General features: G+C 41.4%; 1 protein-coding gene across 2 annotated transcripts in view; it reads left to right on the top strand.

Annotated features, from left to right (window-relative positions):
• Positions 1–20537, top strand: part of SLC9A2 (solute carrier family 9 member A2) — a 90202-nt gene that overhangs the window by 6380 nt on the left and 63285 nt on the right. Inside the window, exon 1 of one of the 2 annotated variants that reach the window (XM_055539529.1) lies at positions 10159–10258. The exons of the other annotated variant lie outside the window; for it this stretch is intronic. The gene's annotated coding sequence lies outside the window, so the exon portion shown is untranslated. Of the gene's footprint in view, positions 1–10158; positions 10259–20537 lie in introns of those variants that run through there. 2 annotated transcript variants of the gene reach the window in all.

Here is a 20537-nt window from a genome sequence, read left to right on the forward strand (position 1 = left end):
GCATTTTTAAATTTGTGGGAAGAAATCTATTTTTCATGATTTTAAAAATCTTAACTTTATTTGTATTTAAGTTCTACTTTATTTTTCCTAATATTGTTATTTTTATCTTTCTTTACTTTGATCAAAATTCATAGAAGTTTATTTATTTTATTCTTTTTCAAAGAATTGTGTTCTGGTTGGCTTCTAATTTATAAATTTCTGCTCTCTATTATTTAGTTACTTCTACTTTATTAGGGTGTATTTTGTCATTATTTAAAAAATTACTGAATTGAAAGTTTACCTCATTAATTATTGAAGTTACTTGTTTTCCAGTATGTTGACTCCAAACTTATAAGGGTTATCAATCGCTGAAAAAACAGTTACAATTGAAAACATAATTAGCATTACTTTCAATATTTTCAGTGATAAATACTTTTATGAACTGACAAGCTCCACAGTTGGCATGGCTATATGACATTAGTTTTATTAAAGTGGACAAAGATATTTAAATAGTTTAGTTGTTATAACTCCTACTGAGCCATTTTCTTGTCATCATCTTGTCCAAAACATGGCTATTTATTTATTCTCATTAAATTCACAGCTATGTTATAAACAAAACATTTATGATACTCTATTTTGGAGATTAATCCTTTGTTGATTGCTCTGTTTGAAAGGACATATACACCCCAATGTTCACTGTGGCACTTTTTCAATAGCTAGGACATGGGAGCAACCTAAATGTCCATCAACAGAGTAGTGGATAAAGAAAATATGGCACATATGCACAATGGAATATTACTCAGCCATGAAAGAACCATTTGCAGCAACATGGATGGGCCTAGAGATTATTATACTGAGTGAAGTAAGTCAGACACAGAAAGACAAATATCATATGATATTGTTTATATGCAGAATCTAAACAAATGGTAACTAATGAACTTATTTTCAAAACAAGAGTCACAGATGTAGAAAACAAACATGGTTACCAGGGGATATGGTGAGTTCAGTTCAGTCACTCAGTCATGTCTGATTCTTTGCGACCCCATGGACTGTAGCATGCCAGGCCTCCCTGTCCATCACCAACTCCCAGAGTTTATTCAAACTCGTGTCCATTGAGTCGGTGATGCCATCCAACCATCTCATCCTCTGTCGTCCCCTTCTCCTCTCGCCTTCAATCCTTCCCAGCATCAGGGTCTTTTCAAATGAGTCAGCTCTTCGCATCAGGTGGACAAAATATTGGAGTTTCAGCTTCAACATCAGGACTGATTTCCTTTAGAATGGACTGGTTGGATCTCCTTGCAGTCCAAGGGACTCTCAAGAGTCTTCTCCAACACCACAGTTCAAAAGCATCAATTCTTCAGCGCTCAGCTTTCTTTATAGTCCAATTCTCACATTCATACATGACTACTGGAAAAACCATAGCCTTGACTAGGGTGAACAGGGATAAAATTGGGAATTGGGGATTGACATATACACACTGTGCTGTGCTGAGTCACTCAGTCGTGTCTGACTCTCTGCAACCCCATAGAGCCCACCAGGCTCCTCTGTCCATGGGGATTCTCCAGGTAAGAATACTGGAGTGGGTTGCCATGCCCTCCTCCGGGGAATGTTCTCAACCCAGGGATCGAACCCAGGTTTCCCACTTTGCAGGTGATTTCTTTACTGTCTGAGCCACCAGGGAAGCCCAAGAATACTGGAGTGGGTGGTCTGTCTCTTCTGTAGGGGATCTACCTGATCCAGGAATCAAACCGGGGTCTCCTGCATTTCAGGTGTCTTCTTTACCAGCTGAGCTACCCGGGAAGCCCGACATATACACACTACTATGTATAAAATAGATAACTAATAAGACCCTGATGTATAGCACAGGGAACTCTATTCAGTACTCTCTAATGGCCTGTATGGGGAAAAAATCTAAAAAAAAGAGTGGAGACATATATATATATATGTATGTATATATATATATGTATGTATATACATGTATATATATATATGTATGTATATACATATATATATGATTCACTTTGCTGTACACCTGAAACTAACACAACATTTTAAATCAGTGATACTCCAATAAAAACTTTTTAAAAATAAAATAAAAATAAAAAGCATTCATGGTACTCTAAATTTATGTAAATTTATCTATTGCAAGTTATAATAATAGCAATAAAGAAAATGGTAAAGACTAAAGAATTCGGGGAGATGATGCAAATGAAATTGCACTTTCCTAATAACTGGTGTGAAATCATTACTGCTTTTAACTTGCAAACCATCTGTATTCTGAGGAGAACTTAACACCATACATTAGTGGTAAAGCTGGAAACATGACTGTTGATGATGCATCAGGACCTGTAAAATACAGTTTGGTCTTTATGAAGTCAAATCAATGCCTCCTGAGATGAAATAGGAATATTAAATGAAACTCTTCTCAAAGATGAATTCTCATGATCCAAATGTGTATAATTTAGAGGAATGGTAATATACGTATTTAAGGCTAGAAATATATCCTTCTGATCCTGTTTCAGTTGCTTTGCATGGTTTTGATGTATAGAGTTTTCACTTTAGCTCAATTCTCAGTGTTTTAAATTTTCCTTGTGATTTTTTTATTGTAGCTCAATAAGTATTTAGGATTGTAGTTTGAGTTATAGTAATAAACATTTCGAGATGTATGGTTATTTTTAAAATTTTATTCATAGTTTAGTCCATTTTGGTTATATAGACCTGGTTGGTTTTTTATATTGATTGAGACATCTTCTGTGGCTTAATGGGGCTTCCCAGCTGGGTGAATGGTAAAGAATTTGCCTGCCAATGCAGGAGATGCAAGAGACTTGTGTTCGATCCCTGGGTTGGGGATATCTTCTGGAATAGGAAATGGCAACCCACTCCAGTATTCTTGCCTGGAAGATTCCATGGACAGAGGAGCCTGGCAGGCTACAGTCCCTGGGGTTGCAAAGGGTCAGATACAACTGAGCGGACGCGCGCGCGCGCGCACACACACACACACACACACACACACACACACACACACTGACTTAATAGGTGGTCATTTAAAACTACATTTCAAGCTTTGATCGAAAAAGATTGTGTGTTCTCTATTCCATGCAGGCACTTGTACACATATACCGGCACACATATGTACATATACACAGAGGACTAGATGAAATTTCAAATTATGGAGTGCAAATATGAAATAGCGTTACCAATTTTTTGGGTTACTTTATCTATTAGTTTCTGGGGGTACATTAAAACCACTCTCTAAGACTGTGATGTCAATTGCTGTTTGTAAGTTTGTTATTTTTTGCTTTAATATTTTGATGCTTTGTTATTAAGTACCTACTAGCTCAATATTGTTAAAATCTTCTGAGTAAATCCTGCCTTTACTTATTAGGTTACTCATTAATGTCCCTATTTTAAACATTTTTCTTGTGGCTCAAAGTCTATTTTTTCTTATATTCCTATTGCTATTCAAAATAAACTTCATTTTGCACATGTATTTTTTTCTGTATCTATGTTTTCCACACCTATATTTTCCAGACATATTTTTTCCCTAACCATAATTATCATATCAAATCAACTGGGTAATTTTCCTTTAGCTGTATCTCGTTAAACCACATGTGAGTAGACTTTCTATCTTTAATTTAAAATTTCAAATCTCTGCAGTTTAAGGAGAAGCATAATTATGTATGTTCTGCATAATGATATATTTGGACTTTGCTATCTGTTTACTACACTTTTACCTGGTCTCTTCAGTTTTCTTTTCTTGTCATATTTTCGCTGAGTCAAGTTTTCCCTTCATTTTTTAATATATTATCATATATTCTCTTTCCATATTTTTTGTGGTTACATTTCAATTTCAGTAAGGTACCTGATTATACAGGACCCAGTCCAGTCTGCCTTGGCTCACATCTCAGGAACATTTTCTTGCATAATTTTGTAGTTGTATGATTTTTTGGTACATAACTGAAATTCTGAGCTCAGTTACCCTTTGGTAAAATGGGGATAGTAAAAGTGCCAATGTCCTAGGCTGTTGTGAGAATTAAGTTTGTTAATATATGTAAAATGTTAAAATTGCATTTGGGATCACAGTAAACATATTATTTTCTGTTTTATTATTGTTTTGTTGTCTTCATGAATAATATTTATATTAAAAAAATTTTACCTGCTATCTGCCAATTTCAGAATTATATCTTTTTACCTTATAATTTAGACCTGATTTGTATTTAATTTCCTCCATGACTTAGTTTTTAATTTTTGCAAACAATGTCTACATAGATTTCTAAACATGCTTACCATTTTTTCTTCATTGTTACTTCTTCTGTTTCCTCTTTTTTCCAGATTGTTTTCTTTTTAATGAAATGTGTAATTTAGTGGATACTTTGGGAAGGGAGGCTTCCATTGATAAATTCTCCTGATCTTTGTATGAAAATGTCTTTATTTTGAGTATTCTCTTGAATATCACAGAGTATCAGTTCAGTTCAGTTCAGTCACTCAGTCGTGTCCGACTCTGCGACCCCATGAATTGCAGCACTCCAGGCCTCCCTGTCCATCACCAACTCCCAGAGTCTACTCAAACTCACATCCATCGAGTCAGTGATGCCATCCAGCCATTTCATCCTCTGTCATCCCCTTCTCCTCCTGCCCCCAAACCCTCCCAGCATCAGAGTCTTTTCCAATGAGTCAACTCTTCGCATGAGGTGGCCAAAATATTGGAGTTTCAACTTTAGCATCAGTCCTTCCAAAGAACACCCAGGACTGATCTCCTTTAGAATGGACTGGTTGGATCTCTTTGCGGTCCAAGGGACTCTCAAGAGTCTTCTACAACACCACAGTTCCAAAGCATCAATTCTTCGGCACTCAGCTTTCTTCACAGTCCAACTCTCACATCCATACATGACTACTGGAAAAACCATAGCCTTGAATAGATAGATCTTTGTTGGCAAAGTAATGTCTCTGCTTTTGAATATGCTATCTAGATTGGTCATAACTTTCCTTCCAGGGAGTAAGCATCTTTTAATTTCATGGCTGCAATCACCATCTGCAGTGATTTTGGAGCCCAAAAGATAAAGTCTGACACTGTTTCCACTCTTTCCCCATCTATTTCCCATAAAGTGATGGGACCAGATGCCATGATCTTAGTTTTCTGAATGTTGAGCTTTAAGCCAACTTTTTCACTCTCCTCTTTCACTTTCATCAAGAGGCTTTTTAGTTCCTCTTCACTTTCTGCCATAAGGGTGGTGTCATCTGCATATCTGAGGTTATTGATATTTCTCCCAGCAATCTTGATTCCAGCTTGTGCTTTATAGAAGCTGAAATGATAGTCATTTATCATCTGCTGCTACTGATTAGTCACGCAGTTTTGTCAGACTCTGTGACGCCATGGACTGTAGCTCACCAGGCTCCTCTGTCCATGGAATTCTCCAGGCAAGAATGCTGGAGTGGGTTGCCACTGCCTTCTCCAGGGGATCATCCCAACCCAGGGATTGAACCCGCGTCTGCTGTGTCTCCTACACTGCAGGTGGATTCTTTACCTGGTGAGCCATTGGGGAAGCCTTATCATCTGGAAGGTATTATTTCATTACTTTCTGTTCTCTTTGGTTGTGAAGGAGAATTTCATTGTCACTCTCATCGCACTTTGAGTTAACCTGACTGTTCTCTTGACCTGTAGTTACCATACTTGAAGAGAAGTAGCTCAGCAGTTGAAGATGTGTTGGACCTACTTTTGGAAAAGATGTCTCCCAGTCAGAGATTGTTGTTGTTGCTTTTCTTTTCCAGTAGCCCAATTGTTTTTGAGTCTTTGCAACCCCATGGACCACAGGACACCAGGCCTCCCTGTCTCTCAACAACTCCCGAAGGTTGCCTAAGTTCATGTCTGTTGCATCAGTGATGCCATCCAGCCATCTCATCCTCTAAAGCCCTCTACTCCTTCTGCCCTCAATCTTTCCCATCATCAGAGACTTTTCCAATGAGTTGTCTGTTTGCATCAGATAACCAAAATACTGGAGCTTCAAATTTAGCATCAGTCCTTCCAACAAGTCTCCAGGGTTGATTTCCCTTAAGATTGATGGGTTTGATCTCCTTGCTCTCCAGGGAGATTCCAGGAGTCTCCTCCATCACCACAGTTTGAAGGCATCAATTCTTTGGCGTTCTGCCTTATTTATGATCCAGCTGTCACACCCGTATGTGACCACTGGGAAGACCATAGCCTTGACTGTAAGGACCTTTGTTGGCAGAGTAAGAAACAGAGATAGAAAGACAGTATTCAGTTGCAGTTCTGCCATTAATATTGTCTTGTGATCCTGGCAGGTCTTCACCTACTTGGTTCTCGCATTTAAGGATAGAAGTAGGGATCTGTATCTGCTTCCAGCTGTTTAGTATTTCCATAGGGATAACGTGAAAGACTCTGTAGGGAAGGAAAATATTCGTAACAAAGATTTTCCTTTTTACAGCAAAAGAAAACACGCCAAGAGAAACATGTGTTCATTATATTAAAGAGCTGTGTGAACATGGGCGTCTTATCATGCTAAATGAGACATACACAATTACAGCTTACTCTCTTGCAATTACATCTTTTAAATGTAATGAGTCATAATTGATGTACTTCCTGCAACAATCCTGCACATTGTTCATCAGTGTCCAAGGGCTTTCTGATCTTGATTTTTATAGATTCATTCCTGTTTGAAGATGTGTGTGTTCCTCTCTCTCCAGTAGTTCCTGGGGAGGGCATGGGAATCCCTCTATAAGCTCTTCTTGTGGTCATGAAAAAATCATATTTTTAAATTTAGTTCAATTTAATTTTTTAATTGAAGTATAGTTGATTTACAATGTTGTGTTAGTTTTAGGTAAACTGCAAATTGACTCAGTTATATACACACATGTGGGCCTCCCTGGTGCACCACGATAAGAATCTTCCTGTCCATGCAGGATACTTGGGTTAGATCCCTGGGTTGGGAAGATCCTCTGGAGGAGGAAATGGTAACCCACTCCAGTATTCTTTCTTAGAGAATCCCATGGATAGAGGAGCCTGGCGGGCTACAGTCCATGGGGTTGCCAAAGAGTCAGACTGGACTGAGTAACTGAGCATGCACACACACACACATATTCTTTTTCAGATTCCTTTCCCTTATAGCTTATTACAAAATATTGAATATAGTTCTCTGTGCTGTACAATTGGTGCAACCACTATCTAGAAAAGTATGAGGATCCTTAGAAAACTATAGAGTGACCATGTGCCCCACTCCTGGGCATATATCTGGAGAAAACCATAATTTGAAAATATACATGCACCCCAGTGCTCGTTGAAGCACGATTCACAATAGCCAAGGCATGGAAGCAACCTAGACATCCACTGACAGATGAATGGGTGAAGAGAATGTGGTCCATACACACAATAGAGTATTACTTAGCCATAAAAAAGAATGAAATAATGCCATTAGCAGCAATGTGGATGGACCTAGAGATGATCATACTAAGTGAAATAAACCAGACAGAGAAAGATAAATATATGATACTGCTTATATGTGGAATCTTTAAAATGATACAAATGAACTACTATACAAAACACAGACATAGAAAACAAACTTAGGGTTACCAAAGTGGGTGATGGGGGAGAGAGAAATTAGGAGTTTGGGATTAACAGATAACACACTCCTATATATATTAATAACATAGATAACTAACAAGGACAGAAGTAATATTTTAAAGGTGAATTTCATGTTATTCCTTAGAGTTGGCCTACAGAGGCTCATGTGTCAAGGAAAGAGAAACGAAATTCACAACTGTACTTAGCAATTTTGACTGATAATGAAACAGAGTACATACACATACTCGCCCTGCATTGGAAGCACTCTGAGGCCATTTAAAGGGTTTGTGAACCATGGACATTCGTCACTGAGGCCCAAGACCAAGAAGCACTCCTCTGCCTTATTCCTGAGATCCTGCCCCTGCTGGTCCTGTGACTCCCAATTCGTGAGCTTATTTCATGCAATGCGTGGGCTGGGACACCTGAGCTGTGTTACACACCCCAGCATGGCAGTGTCTTCCCCTGTGGCCTAGAGGGTGGAGATGGGAGAGGCTGATAGGCTCTGTATGATGGCCTCTTTCATGGAGTCATAATAGCTCACGACGGAGCCTTTTTTCATGCCAGGAATCTGAGTCAGGTGCTTTACACCCAGTATTCTCTTTAATCCTCACAGTAACTCTTGGAGGCAGGCACCATTACGATCCCCAGTTTCAAAAAGTAGGTGAGGAAACAGGTTTAGAGAGCTTAGGTGCCACAGCTATGACGGGAGAGGTGGGTTCATGGGGAGTGTACTTGGGCACTCCCCTGTGTCTCGCTCTGGCAGCCTGCCTTCTGTGGAGAAGGCTATGAAGTTTGGAAATCTGCCCATGGTCTCCAGAATGTCTTGACCGGCCTGGTTTCATTCAACCTTAACCTGGACCCAGAGACCTGCGCTGAGGTCCCGCTTGAACCTTATTATCTCGTGTGGACTGTGAGATTTTCACTGTAAAATCAGACAGTAATGAGGATCACTGGGGGGACCAAATGAAATGATACATGAAAGCAAGTTGTGACTGCAGAGTTAAGGTTAGTGTGACACATGGTGACTCTGTGCTGAGTTAGCATAGAAAACTGAGAAGGCAGACCCCGTAACCCTAGAATTCCTCAACTTGCATCTAGAATTCCTCGATGTGTGTCTAGAATTCCTCAATGTGCGTCTAGACTTCCTGAATCTTGGTCTGGCCTTCTCCACCTCCCTAACTGAATCTTGGTCTGGCCTTCTCTACCTCCTAACTCAGGGATTGTAGAATTTGAACATGTGTTTGAAATATGTATTTAGTTTCTCCTGTACTGCAGAGTGAATCAGCTATATGTGTACATTGTTGTTCAGCTGCTAAGTCATGTCCAACTCTTTGTGACCCCATGGACTAGCACACCAGGCTCTCCTCCACCTCCCAGAGTTTGTGCAAAGTCATGTCCATTGAGTCGGTGATGCCATCCAACCATCTCATCATCTGTTACCCCCTTCTCCTTTTGAGATATATATGTGTGTTTGTGTGTGTGTGTGTGTGTGTGTGTGTGTGTGTGTGTGTACATATAGCCCCTCTAACTCAATATTGTAAAGCAACTATACTCCAGTAGAAAAAATTTAAAAAAAAAGAATTTCATAAGAGTAGAATATTTCTTTAAATATGTGAAATCTCTGAATAAAAGCTATTTATTAATATGTATTTAACATGTTAGAGATTCATAGGTTAGAGGTTCAACCCATATAACTTGAGCCACCGTGTAAATGTTAATAGGACAAAGTTCTGTTTTAACGGATTTACAGGAGAAAAGATGTTGAATCTGTTTCACCGCTGCACATGCATACATACTTACTAAATCAGACACACGTACACATGTACCTAGACACACGTGCATGTGTAGACGACACTTCAGGACGTAAGCGTCATGCAGGAAGGGCATTTACTTACTGACTCCCTGTCTAGAACAATGCCTGGCTCATAGTAGGTACTCAATAAACAATCGTTGTTTAAATAACTAAGTAATATTTAGAGATGCTTTTTGTTTCCTCTCACTTTAATCACGTGGTCCTGAAGGGAATCATCCATCCTGAACTGTCCGTGGTTTATGTTTGTTGTCCTAGCGCATGTCTTAATTCTGTGCCCTTTCCTTCTCAAATATACTAGTTTGTATGGTGGTTCGCTCAGTCACCCCACTTACAATGCATCTGCTATTATTGTACCAGCTCAGAGTGGTGCCTTAGGCTCTGTTGCCCCAAACCTGAGTGCACCCACTTACTAGCTGTGGATTTGGGGGTGAGTTAATGAACCTCTCTAACTTCAGTTATTTCATCTGTAGATAATGACAGTACAGTAAGTCCCCTGCATACAAACAAGTTCCATTCTGAGAGAGCATTCATAAGCCCAGTTTGTTCTCTCCAAGAAAGTTAGCCTAGGCACCCAACTAATACAATCGACTATACAGTGCTGTACTGCCACAGGTTTATAATGCTTTTTGCACAAATAATACATAAAAAACAAACACAAAAAATAAATCATTTTTAATCTTACAGTACAGTACCTTGAAAAGTACCATTGTAACAGCCCAATACCTGGCATCCAGAGGCTGGCATCAAGTGGCAAGAAGAGTCACTGACTGGAGGAGGTGGGAGATGGTAGAGTTGAAGGATCGTCAGCAACAGGAGACGGAGGGCGAGCTGCAGTTTCACTCATGCCTGACGTTAATGGCACAGCTTCTGGTTCCTTGCTGGGACCATACGTACGTTCACATCTTTGAAAGTTCACATCTTGACAGTTCGTATGTAGGAGACTTACTGTAGCTTCCTGATTGGGTTGTTGAGACAGAGTTTATCCACGTAAGAAAGCTTGCTCCCTGAGAGACCTTGAGATGTGGTTGGCCCTTGTATGAGAGCAGACGTCCTGTTTCCTTCTCTGGAGCCTCAGTGTTATGCCACAGAAGTCTCTCTGCCCAGTGGTTCTGCAGCCAATTGTCAGACTGCCTAGACATTCCTGTCTCCAGGTGCTGGTGTTATGTGTAGGTTTCTCTCTAAATTGTGTGTATTTCAGTGTCCAACGTTGCCTACCCTTAAAAAACCATCATGCTGCTTTTGTAAGCTAATTTGCAACGGAAGAGAAAATTCTTTATTTTATCCCAGGTTCCTGTCTTGAAACCCAACACCCAGGGTCAGGGGTCAGGTGAGCCCTTCTCTGCACCAGCAGCCTGTCTTCCCTACCCTCCTCCTGACACCCCCTGAGCTTTTGGGTCTACAGTGTCATCAAGGTCCCTAGACAAGTCTGCTCACACACGGGCAGGGGAAACATGTTTTTTCAGCGTATTTCCAAGTCCCTTTCTAAAGGAATACAAAAGTATTCCTTTAGAAATCTGGATGGGAAAGAGTTTTAAAACAAAGTGCTACTCAGAGTCATTATTGCAATTTTAAAACCACCCACCGACCCTCTCTCAGCTTCCCAGGTGGCGCTAATGGTAAAGAACCTGCCTGCCAATGCAGGAGATATAAAGAGATGTGAGTTCGGTCCCTGGGTTGGGAAGATCCCCTGGAGGAGGGCATGGCAACCCACTCCAGTATTCTTGCCTGGAGAATCCCATGGATGGAGAGGAGCCTGGCAGGTTACAGTTCATAGTGTCACAAAGGGGTGGACACAACTGAAGTGACTTAGCGTGCACACGACCCTCTCTATCACCAGCATCCTTAGGCAGAATCACATGTTGGCTGAGTGCACATTTTCTCTAAGAAGACACTATGGTGAGGAGGAGGAACGATGAGAAATCCCCGCCCCCTCTTTCCTATCTGACTGGAGTTTCCGTTGTGCCGGATGGGGAAGGATACCGTTGGTACCTGCTGTTCTCACTTGGGAGAATGGGCATCCTTCTTTGAGACTTCTCTGGTGAACTATCTGGAAGGCAGGGAGGATGCTGCCTCCAGCTTGAGCTTATGTTTTTCAGGGAATTAGAAAACACATACGCCTGCACACAAGCTCCAGCCCCAGTGCCTCTGTGCCCTGTGGCCGGGGCTGAGTTTCTGCAGAGCTCTGTGTCACTATCTGACATATGGCTGTTTATTGGCTAGGCTGGACTCAGTGTCCTTCCCTCTTCAGGGTACAGTCTCCTGAGATGGAAACCATGTATCTTTGTGTTTGTCTACCTCTGTGGAGCTTGGTGTGTTCAGAGATAAAACTTAGGATGTCTACATTGTTTTACATTTTCAGTTGTTTCATATCTATCATCCATGTTGCTTTTCCTGGAAGTCTTTATTGTGTTTTATCTTATTCTTAACCTGTCTCAAGAGTGCTACTGGTTTTGCCGAAAGGACTGGTTGATTGGATAGTTAATGTATGTATTGAATGACCTCACTCTCTCCCCAGCTATTTTGTTTGTTTGCTGTTTTTTTTTTTTTCATTTGATCTTGCTGTTTTCACTTCTGAGTTTTGAAGTCCCTGACACCAGGGGAGTTGTTGCTAATTCTAAATCTTTGGATGAAAGTGCATCATTGGCAGGACTCCAGTCTTCCATTTCCCCCCTCAGTGTGTTAGTAGGTTGGACTGCTATTTTTTTTTTTTTTTTGGACTGCTATTTTGATGAAACATAATATATGAAGAAGGTGGAGCCGTATGACTCTACATAAGGATCCTTAAGATGCAAACATCTTGATGTTCCTTGAAACCCTGGCGGTCTTGGCAATGAAAGGCAAATGGTACGACACTTGGTTGTGCAAAGAGCTGGTAAAAATCAGAAGCCAGAGAGGAGGCAGAGTAGATGAACGTGCTATGATTCTAGTTGGTTTGGAAAATAGTGTAATTTACCAAATAGGGCAGTCTCTTAGTTTAGCCCAAGGCTCCAGTGTACCCATAGGTCCCCACCATGCAAATCACTGGTGATTGAATACGAGCAACCACTTGATTGAAAAATGAAATCAGGAAGAAATTACTGGCAATTGTGGATTCCTTTCCTACCCTTTGATCTACTTATTTTAAGCAAGTGGTCAGTTTATTTAGAAGGCGGGCTCTTCAAGGATTAAAAACCAAACAGAAAATAAAACCTGGGCACAAGGTGGTTGGGTGGGTGGGGTAGGCTTCCTGGATAGCCTCGTAGAGCTTAACAACGACAGTGGGCGAATGGCAAAACCCAAAAGCAGCATCAATCATTTACTAACACATGGGCTGAAAGACAAATGCCAGGATTTAACATCTAACCCACGGGGGTTAAAATAAAAATTGCTTTCAGCTGTTGGCCTGCATGGACAGTTTTGAATCTAGGTTACAGAATCTTATCACCTCTCCCCCGGCCCAGAGCTTCCTCCCTCTGTGCTCCCGTCTAGCAGGCTCTGCAAAGGGTCTGTTCTGTAAACAGTCACCAGAACTTACTAAGTCCCTGAATTCTGAAATTCCCCCTACACAATCACTGCACACTGGAAAGTCTTTACCATCAGAATGATTTTTTCAGACCTGATCCTTTCTTGGTCATCCCCCTTCTATCACTAAAATGGAAAATGAAGAAAAAGGAAAAGAAAAAATTGAGGCTCCAGAGTCACAAGGAGATGAAACTCAGTAAAATTAAAGATGTGGAGGGACTTCCCTGGTGGTCCAGTGGCTAAGACCCTGTGTTCCCAATGCAGGGGGCCCAGGTTCAATCCTGGTTGGGGAACTAGATCCCGCATGTGGCAACTGAGGAACCTCTATACCATGACTAAGACCTGGCACAGTCCGGTAAATAAATATTAAAAAAAAAAAAAGATGCCCAGCATAGAATAAGGGCTTTGGGATCTGCTTCATAGCCATACAGTGTAAGTGGGCAGGCAGAATGAATGCAGAGCACATTCCGTGATGACTTAGTGCTGCGGTTCACATGAAACATAACCTGAAGACTTGTCTAAATAAGAATACTCGGTGTGGCCAGGGCTCACACTCAGCATTTTGCCATCAGGGATCCTGTTTCCTACCTGGCTGTGTTAGAAAGCCCCTGGATCAGTTTACTTGGTGTTGGCAGGCACGTATTTCATCCCAGGGCATTGCCATCTGCAGAAATACTTTGTCCAGTGTCACTGTTATTTCCTGGGGCAGAGCTGCTGCCTTGGTGGGCTCTGTGTACTCAGTCTCTTCAGTCGTGTCCGACTCTTGGAGACTCTGGACTTCAGCCCACCAGGCTTCTCTGTCTATGGGATTCTCCAGGCAAGAATACTGGAGTGGGATCTTCCCACCTCAGGGGTCGAATCCTTGTTTCCTGCATCGGCAGGTGGATTCTTTACTGCTGACCACCAGGGAAGCCAGGTGGGCTGTGGGGTGGTCGTCTCCAGGCTGTCTGCATGGTGTGGGCTGTGTCTTCCATCTCGACTGCACTTTGCTCACAGAGTATTTTGCAGAATTGATATGATACAAGCCTCACATTGTTCCTCTGTTGTCTGTCCTAGACCCTGAGTGTGCTGATAGCAAGAACTGAACATCCTTGGGACCCATCCCCCTGTCCCCTCCCAGCTGTAGCTTCAAAAAGGAGAATGTGACCCATTACCAGGGCATTCTAAGTAATCTACTTCCTTGGCAGGAAGTAATCAAGGCTTTCAAGTACATAATTGGTTTCGGTTTTTTGAAAACTAGTTAGTGTTAAACAATTGAATATAAAATTCAAAACCATGAATAACTCTAAGTGAGAAATGAGAAATAGGATTACAGAAAAGTACAGTGTGTGTGTATTTGTTTATCTATTTACCATTTCTTTACTGTCTTCTCTTTCCTCCAACTTCAAGGACAATTTCTTATCTTGGAAAGGAAGAGATCAATTTGCTTTTGACAAGATCATTATATAAAATGTGTACTTTACATAGACGCTATTAGCTGTCTCTTTCATGTCAGTCTCTTGGACAATCCCTGGACAAAGAGTGACCCCCTTGGACTACAGAGGTAGCCCTCTAGCAGATGTGGCCCAATCTCGTCCCTTCATTGGAATAGATTTTAAAGAGATACTAGAGGGTTCTAGAAATACCACAAGGCACAGAATGAGGGGGCTGTATCAGTGGACTATTTATTTTGCCCTGTGGTTCCTGAGTTCACCGCCATGGTTTAGCCTCTTTAGCAGCCCAGAGAACTTCCCTTGTGACCTGCCTGCCCTGGACTGATTGGGGCAGCAGAAGCGTGGGCCCCACCCCCCCGCCCTGGGTGTGTCTGCTAGCCCCGCACCCCCAGGACCTGTGATCCAAGGGATCCAGTTTCAGGAGCATCTTCCTGGCCACCCTAGCCCTGGTCAGAGCCTGGTTCCTCCCAGGCACCTCCAAGGTTGGGGCCGAAGAACTCTGTCATTTGAAGGAATAGCTTGTTATTGTTTTCAATTTGTGATTTTTCTTGAAATCCAGAGAAATAATAGTCTTTATATATACATACATATGGGCTTCCCATGTGGCTCAGTGGTAAAGAATCTGCCTGCCAAGCAGAAGACATGGGTTCAATCCCTGGGTCAGGAAGATCCCCTGGAGGAGGGAATGGCAATGCACTCCTGTATTCTTGCCTGGGCAATCCTGTGGGCAGAGGAGCCTGGCAGCCTACAGTCTATGCAGTTGCAAAAGTCAGACATGAGTGAGCAACTGAGCCTGTACCCATGGCTAAAAAGAACAGTGAGGAGAAATAGAATGGAAGTTTCCCCTGGCCCCTCCCAACCTCATCTTCATTACAGTCTTAGTTGCATCTTAAGACTGACTTTTGGAATTGAGCTCTTGACAGGTAGCAGACAGGGTGGACCTAGTGGTACATGAGTAGGGAGGGCACTGGTGAGATGTGAGTAGGGAGGCAGGGATGGGGGAAGCTGGCAGGTGAGCTGGAGGGCCACTACTTGCCTTGGCTAAAGCTAGTTGTCCCCCTGAACACATTGATATGGATGAGGGACAGAGGGCCCAGTCTGCTGATTTTCTAGGATAAACCAGACAAGAGAATTTCTACCTGCAAACTCAATTTCCAGATATTAGCTCAATATTTTAGAACATCAGATGAACAAAACAAAATAGCCCCGAAGGCCATGATAGCCCATGGCCTCTCAGTTTGCAACCTCTGGTCCAGACTTTTTCATGTTACATGAAGTTTTGTCTATTGTCTGGGACAGTTAGGGTTACTTGGAATTTGTTGTGTATTCAACTTCAGTCAGTCGGTCAGTCAGTCGGTCAGTCAGTTCAGTCGCTCAGTTGTGTCTGACTCTTTGCAACCCCATGAATCGCAGCACGCCAGGCCTTCCTGTCCATCACCAACTCCCAGAATTCACTCAAACTCATGTCCATCGAGTCAGCGATGCCATCCAGCCATCTCATCCTCTGGCGTCCCCTTCTCCTCCTGCCCCCAATCCATCCCAGCATCAGAGTCTTTTCCAATGAGTCAACTCTTCACATGAGGTGGCCAAAGGACTGGAGTTTCAGCTTCAGCATCATTCCTTCCAAAGAACACCCAGGGCTGATCTCCTTTAGAAGGGACTGGTTGGATCTCTTTGCAGTCCAAGGGACTCTCAAGAGTCTTCTCCAACACCACAGTTCAAAAACATCAATTCTTCAGCGCTCAGCTTTCTTCACAGTCCAACTCTCACATCCATACATGACCACTGGAAAAACCATAGCCTTGACTAGACGGACTTTTGTTGGCAAAGTAATGTCTCTGCTTTTCAATATGCTATCTAGGTTGGTCATAACTTTTCTTCCAAGGAATAAGCGTCTTTTAATTTCATGGCTACAGTCACCATCTGCAGTGATTTTGGAGCCCCAAAAAATATAGTCTGACACTGTTTCCACTGTTTCCCCATCTATTTCCCATGAAGTGATGGGACTCGATGCCATGATCTTAGTTTTCTGAATGTTGAGCTTTAAGCCAACTTTTTCACTCTCCTCTTTCACTTTCATCAAGAGGCTTTTGAGTTTCTCTTCACTTTCTGCCATAAGGGTGGTGTCATCTGCATATCTGAGGTTATTGATATTTCTCCTGGCAATCTTGATTCCAGCTTGTGCTTCTTCCAGCCCAGCGTTTCTCATGATGTACTCTGCATAGAAGTTAAATAAGCAGGGTGACAATACACAGCCTTGACGTACTCCTTTTCCTATTTGGAACCAGTCTGTTGTTCCATGTCTAGTTCTAACTGTTGCTTCCTGCCTACATATAGGTTTCTCAAGAGGCAGGTCAGGTGGTCTGGTATTCCCATCTCTTTCAGAATTTTCCACAGTTTATTGTGATCCACACAGTCAAAGGCTTTGGCATAGTCAATAAAGCAGAAATAGATGTTTTTCTGGAACTCTCTTGCTTTTTCCATGATCCAGCGGATGTTGGCAATTTGATCTCTGGTTCCTCTGCCTTTTCTAAAACCAGCTTGAACATCTGGAAGTTCATGGTTCACGTATTGCTGGAGAAGCCTGGCTTGGAGAATTTTGAGCATTACTTTACTAGCGTGTGAGATGAGTGCAATTGTGTGGTAGTTTGAGCATTCTTTGGCATTGCCTTTCTTTGGGATTGGAATAAAAACTGACCTTTTCCAGTCCTGCGGCCACTGCTGAGTTTTCCAAATTTGCTGGCATATTGTGTGCAGCACTTTCACAGCATCATCTTTCAGGATTTGATATAGCTCAACTGGAATTCCATCACCAGTTGGTAGCTAGTGGTAGCTTTGTTCGTAGTGATGCTTTCTGAGGCCCACTTGACTTCACATTCCAGGATGTCTGGCTCTAGGTGAGTGATCACACCATCGTGATTATCTGGGTTGTGAAGACTTTTTTTGTACAGTTCTTCTGTGTATTCTTGCCACCTCTTCTTAATATCTTCTGCTTCTGTTAGGTCCATAGCATTTCTGTCCTTTATCGAGCCCATCTTTGCATGAAATGTTCCCTTGGTATCTCTAATTTTCTTGGAGAGATCTCTAGTCTTTCCCATTCTGTTGTTTTCCTCTATTTCTTTGCATTGATTCAACTTAATCAAAATGAGTGCCATTCTGAGAGTGGGATCATGTTACAAAGACAGAAATAAGTCAGTACAGATGGTGACATACTCTTACCATTGATGAAAATGGGAAGCTGTTATGGAATTTGTGTGTGAGACATTTTCATGTTTTACCCTTTGAATAAAGACCCCGTGCATACAAACAGTGCTGGGGTGGCCATCGAGAGGCCAGCACGTCCTTCTTATGCCTCTGACACTTGGTTGGCCATTAGACCTTTTAAGTTACAATTTGGCGACGTTAAGTACATTCACGATGTTGTACCACCATCACACTTCCAGAACTTTTGCATCTTCTCAAGCAGAAACTCTGCATGTCAACCAATGAGTCCTCGCCTCTCTCCTCCCAGCCTTGGGTAACCTCTATTCTGCTTTCTGTCTCCATGAAATCGACTGTTTAACATAGTCAATATCAGTTGAATCATGCAGTATTTGCTCTTTTGTGTTTGGAGACAGTAAAGATATTACTTTTACAGTGTAGGAGAAGGAAATGGCAACCCTCTCCAGTGTTCTTGCCTGGAAAATCCCACGGACAGAGGAGCCTAGTCGGCTACAGTCCATGGGGTTGCAAAGAGTCGGACACGACTGAGCAACTTCACTTTCATACAACCTTAACAAAATTGAGACAGGTGCAAATAAACCTTTAGTGTAATCAGATATAAACCAGTGGGCCGTGCATTCCACTGGGAAATAAAAGAGAAAAGTTAAAGGTTAAAGAAGACAGAAAAGTTGGAAGTAGGAAAGTGATTGTTGTTCAGTTGCTAAGTTGTGTCCGGCTCTTTGCAACCCATCCCCATGGACTGCTGCACACCAGGCTTCTCTGTACTCAGCTATCTCCCTGAGTTTCCTCAAATTCATGTCCATTGAGCGGGTGATGCTGTCTAAGCATCTCATCCTTACATACTTAGGGGTGAATTTTCTAGGTCAAATGATGTCTTTGTTTATCTTTTTGAGGAACTTCCAGACTATTTTCCAAAATGGCTGCACAACTCATATTCTCACTGTCGTATAAGGGTTCTGATTTTTCCACACCCACAAAAACATTTGTTATTTTCTGTCTTTTTGATTATAGCCATCTTGGTGGGTGTGAGACCCATAGATTAATTAGAAGTGAGTTGTTAGGTCTCCAAGTTTAGAGATTTTTTTTATTTTCCATATTTTACTGATTTCCACTTTGACTCCATTGTGATCAAAGAATATATTCTATATTATTTCAGTTCTTTTAAATTTAATTTTTTTGACATTTGCATCCCAGGAAATGTTCTGTCTTGGTATATGCTCTGTGGATTCTTGGAAAGAATGTGTATCTATCTGCTTTTGTTGGTTGGTCTTCTGTAGCAGCGGTCTAAAATCTTTTTGGCACTAGGGACCAATTTCCTGGAAGACAATTTTTCCACGGACTGAGGACGGGGGATGGTTTTGGGGTGCTTCAATGCACATTTATTGTGCATTTTATTTCTAGTGTTATTACATCAGCTCCACCTCAGATCATCAGGCATTAGATCCCAGAGGTTGGGGACCTCCGTTCTATAGGATTAGATCCTGTTGGCTGTTGATCTAGCAATTATTGAGAGAGGAGGTATTGAAGTTATTAACTGTGATTATGTATTTGCCTATTTCTCCTTTCAATTCCATCAGTTTTTGTCTCGTATGTTTTATAGTTCTGTTGTTTGGTGCATATGCATTTGGACTTGCCATGTTTTCTTGGTGGATTGACCCATTTTATAATTATCCGATGTCCCTCCCTGTCTCTGGGAAATTTCTTTGCTCTGAAGCTTACTTTATTGGATATTAGCCAATCCCATTTTCTTTTGATCTTTTGATTATATTTTTATGACGTATTCCCTGGTGGCTTATACTGTAAAGAATCTGCCTGCCATGCAGGGGACCTGGTTTAGTCCCTGGGTCGGGAAGAGCCCCTGGAGAAGAAGATGGCAACCCACTCCAGCATTCTCACCTGGAGAATCCCATGGACAGAGGAGCCTGGTGGGCTACAGCCCATACAACAAAGAGCTGTATACAACTAACCCTGAATGACTGACTATACGACTAACACGTAATGATGTAACTCTTTCCATTCTTTAATTTTCAACCTGCCTACCCCACTGCATATGGAGTAAAAGTTTTTTAAAGACAACATATGGTTAGGTCATGCTTTTTATTATATTCTGCTCACAGCTATCTTTTAATTGATGCATTTAGATAACCTACATTTTTTGGTAACTATTGGTGTGTCTGTGCTGTTTGAGATTTTAAAAATCTGCCACTTTTTTTCCCCTCTCTGTTTACTCTCTGCTCTTCATCTCCCTGTTTTCTTTTTCTGTCTTCCTGTGGGTTACTTGAACACTTTGTGTAACTCCATTTCCATCTATTGATAGTGTTTTTGAGCTTTGTATAGCTTTTTATTTTTAGTGATTCCTCCAAGTATTATATCATATATTGATATATATACATATATATGTATATTTACAAAGTGTAGATACATATAGCTAATAACAGCTTACTGTTATTGTCACTTACCCCTGTGAGTGTAGAAACCTTTCCCCCGAATGTTTTTTTTTTTTTACTTTCCCCACTTATAGTCGTCTTAAACATTTTCTCTATATACATTGAGAACCACATCAGACAGTGTTGTAATTTTGGCTTCAGTGGCCAAGCTGAATTTAGAAAATTCAAGGGGAGAAAGAAAACGTGTTGAATTTGCTTGTATTTTCACTCTTTCCCTCTGTTTTCTTAATCCTTGATGTTCTAAAATTCCATCGCTTTCCATTTTGAGGATTTCCTTTAGCCATTATTTTAGGGCAGGTCTGCTGGCAACACATTTTCTTAGTTTTTGTTCAAATGAGGATGTTTTGATTTCTTTTTCATTACCAAAGGCTGGTCTCACTGGATATAGAATTGTGGGTTGGCATTTATTTTTTTAACGCTGTGCCTCTTCCTGATAGCCTCCATAATTTTCGAAGAGAAATCTGCTCAAACTCTCTTTTCTCACCCATAGGTAAGGTCCTTTCACTATCTACTATCAGGATTTTTTTTTCTTCTGTATATTCAAAAGTTTGAGTATAGTTTCTCTG

The sequence above is a fragment of the Bubalus kerabau genome, chromosome 11, assembly GCF_029407905.1.
Source record: "Bubalus kerabau isolate K-KA32 ecotype Philippines breed swamp buffalo chromosome 11, PCC_UOA_SB_1v2, whole genome shotgun sequence".
Taxonomy (NCBI): domain Eukaryota; kingdom Metazoa; phylum Chordata; class Mammalia; order Artiodactyla; family Bovidae; genus Bubalus; species Bubalus kerabau.